Raw genomic sequence first — 4172 nt, forward strand, 5'->3', positions numbered from 1 at the left:
CTTTAGTTCTACTGTTTTAGATATGTTCCTAGAGAAAATATAGTTGAAAGTTGACAGTAGCAATTATGCGGACAGTAGAAGGCTTATGTCCTTAATGCACCGCTCGGTGTGCTGGACCTCGAACGTGGTCTGTGGATGTTGCGAACATCTAACATACACGTTTTGATGACTACATGATAGTTCGGTAATGTTAAATGGTTTAGAATTGAGGCACCGAAGACATTTTTTTTGAAATGTCGCAAAACATATGAGATGTTCCAAGAGCTGAAATTGGGATTTCAGGCTCGTGCCCACGTCAAGAGGTATGAGACCTCCGACGAGTTTTCTAGCCTACAAACTAAGGGAGAAGATCTCAATCGTTGAGCTTGTACTCAGACTGTCTGGGTACAACAATCACTTGAATCAAGTGGGAGTTAATCTTCCAGATGAGATAGTGATGTTTCTCCAAAGACATTGCCACCAAGCTACTAGAGCTTCGTGATGAACTATAACATAACAGGGATAGATATGATGATCCTTGAGCTATTCGCAATGTTCGACACCGCGAATGTCGAAATCAAGAAGGAGCATCAATTGTTGATGGTTAGTGAAACCACTAGTTTCAAGAAGGGCAAGGGCAAGAAGGGGTACTTCATGAAACGGCAAATCAGTTGCTGCTCCAGTGAAGAAACCCAAGGTTGAACCCAAACCCGAGACTAAGTGCTTCTGTAATAAAGGGAACAACCACTGGAGCACAATTACCCTAGATACTTGGTAGATGAGAAGGCTGGCAAGGTCGATAGAAGTATATTGGATATACATTATGTTAATGTGTATTTTACTAGTACTCCTAGTAGCACCAGGGTATTAGATACCGGTTCGGTTGCTAAGTGTTAGTAACTCGAAATAAAAGCTACGGAATAAACGGAGACTAGCTAAAAGTGAGCTGACGATATGTGTTGGAAGTGTTTCCAAGGTTGATGTGATCAAGCATCACACGCTCCCTCTACCATCGAGATTGGTGTAAAACCTAAATAATTGTTATTTGGTGTTTGCGTTGAGCATAGACATGATTGGATTATGTCTATCGCAATACGGTTATTCATTTAAGGAGAATAATGGTTACTCTAATTTTTGAATAATACCTTCAATGGTCTTGCACCTAAAAGAATTATTGAATCTCCATCGTAGTGATACACATTTTCATGCCAAAAGATATAAGATAGTAATGATAGTACCACTTACTCGTGGCACTGCTATGTAAGTCATATTGGTATAAAACGCATGAAGAAGCTCCATGTTGATGGATCTTTGGACTCACTCGTTTTGAAAAGTTTGAGACATGCGAACCATGTCTATTGGTATGTATGCATGAAGAAACTCCATGCAGATGGATCGTTTGGACTCACTTGATTTTGAATCACTTGAGTCATGCAAATCATACCACATGAGCAAGATGACTGAAAGGCCTCGTTTTCAGTGAAATGGAACAAGAAAGCAACTTGTTGGAAGTAATACATTTTGATGTGTGCTGTCCAAAGAGTGCCGAGGCACGCAGTGGATATCGTTATGTTCTTACTTCACGGATGATTTGAGTAGATACTGAGTATATTTACTTGATGAAACACAAGTCTGAATTATTGAATGGTTCAAATAATTTCAGAGTGAAGTTGGAGATCATCGTGGCAAGAGGATAAAATGTCTATGATATGATCATAGAGATGAGTATCTGAGTTACGAGCTTTGGCACGCAATTAAGCAATTGTGGAAATTGTTTCACAATTAATACCGCCTGGAACACCATAGTGTGATGGTGTGTCCGAACATCATAGTTGCACCCTATTGGATATGGTGCGTACCATGATGTCTCTTATCGAATTACCACTGTCGTTCATGGGTTAGGCATTAGAGACAACCGCACTCACTTTAATAGGGCACCACGTAATTCCGTTGAGACGACACCGTTTGAACTATGGTTTGGAGAAACCTAAGTTGTCGTTTCTTAAAAGTTTGGGGCTGCGACGCTTATGTGAAAAAGTTTCATCGTGATAAGCTCGAATCCAAAACGGATAAATACATCTTCATAGGATACCCAAAATGGTTGGGTATACCTCCTATCTCAGATCCGGAAGCAAAAGTAATTGTTTCTAGAAACGGGTCATTTCTCGAGGAAAAGTTTCTCTCCAAAGAATTGAGTGGGAGGATGGTGGAGACTTGATGAGGTTATTGAACCATCACTTCAACCAGTGTGTAGCAGGGCACAGGAAGTTGTTCATGTGGCACCTATGCCAATTGAAGTGGAAGCTGATGATAGTGATCATGATGCTTCAGATCAAGTCACTACCAAACCTCGTAGGTCGACAAGGACACGTACTACTTTAGAGTGGTACACAATCCTGTCTTAGAGGTCATGTTGCTAGACAACAATGAACCTACGAGCTATGGAGAAGCGATGGTGGGCCCGGATTCCGACGAATGACTCGAGGCCATAAAATCGGAGAGAGGATCCATGACTTTGGAAGAAATACTTGATGGTCGTAAGGCCGTTGGGTACAGATGGATTTTAAAAGGAAGACAGACAATGATGGTAAGTATCACCATTAAGAAAGCTCGACTTGTCGTTAAGATGTTTTTCGACAAGTTCAAGGAGTTGACTACGATGAGACTTTCTCACTCGTAGCGATGCTAAGAGTCTGTTGGAATTATATTAGCAATTAATGCATGATTTATGAAATCTTGCAGATAGGATGTCAAAATATTGTTTCCTCGACGATATCCTTGAGGAAAGGTTGTATGTGATACAACCAGAAGGTTTTGTCAATCCTGAAAAACGCTAACAAATATGCAAAGCTCTAGCAATCCTTTTAAGGTCTGGAGTAAGCATCTCGGAGTTGGAATGTACGCTTTGATGAGATGATCAAAGATTTTGGGTTTATACAAAGTTTATGAGAAACTTATATTTCCAAAGAAGTGAGTAGGAGCACTATAGAATTTCTGATGAGTATATGTTGTTGACATATTGTTGATCAGAAATGATGTAGAATTTCTGAAAAGCATATAGGGTTATTTGAAAAGTGTTTTTCAATAGAAAACCTGCAATAAGCTGCTTGAACATTGAGCATCAAGATCTATGAGGATAGATCAAAAACGCTAAATGGTACTTTCAAATGAGCACATACCTTGACATGATCTTGAAGGTGTTCAAGATGGATCAGTCAAAGAAGGAAGTTCTTGCCTGAGTTGTAAGGTATGAAGTTAAGAGTTAAAGATTGACCACGGCAGAAGAGAGAGAAAGGACGAAGGTCGTCCCCTATGCTTCAGACGTAGGCTCTATAGTATGCTATGCTGTGTACCGCACCGGAAGTGTGCCTTGCCATGAGTCAGTCAAGGGGTACAAGAATGATCCAGGAATGGATCATTTGACAGCGGTCAAAATTGTCCTTGGAGTAAATAAAGGACATGTTTCTCGATTATGGAGGTGATAAAGAGTTCAACGTAAAGGGTTACGTCGATGCAAGCTTTAACACCGATCCGAATAACTCTGAGTAGCAAACCATATACGTATAGTGGAGCAATCATTTGGAATAGCTCCAAGTGGAGTGTGGAAGCAGCATTTACAATATGACATAGAGAATTGCGAAATACATACGGATCTGAAGGTTGCAGACCCGTTGATTAAAACCTCTCTCACAAGCAAAACATGATCAAACCCCAGAACTCATTGAGTCCTAATCACATGGTGTTGTGAACTAGTCTAGTGACACTAGTAAACTCTTTGGATGTTGGTCACATGGCGATGTGACCTATCAGTGTTAATCACATGGCGATGTGAACTAGACTATTGACTCTAGTGCAAGTGGGAGACTGTTGGAAATATGCCCTAGAGGCAATAATAAATTAGTTATTATTATATTTTCTTGTTCATGATAATCGTTTATTATCCATGCTATAATTGTATTAATAGGAAACTCAGATACATGTGTGGGTACATAGACAACACCATGTCCCTAGTAAGCCTCTAGTTGACTAGCTCGTTGATCAATAGATGGTTACGGTTTCCTGACCATGGACATTGGATGTCGTTGATAACGGGATCACATCATTAGGAGAATGATATGATGGACAAGACCCAATCCTAAGCCTAGCACAAAGATCGTGTAGTTCGTATGCTAAAGCTTTTCTAATGTCAAGTA

Source organism: Triticum dicoccoides, chromosome 1B, assembly GCF_002162155.2.
Source record: "Triticum dicoccoides isolate Atlit2015 ecotype Zavitan chromosome 1B, WEW_v2.0, whole genome shotgun sequence".
Lineage (NCBI taxonomy): Eukaryota > Viridiplantae > Streptophyta > Magnoliopsida > Poales > Poaceae > Triticum > Triticum dicoccoides.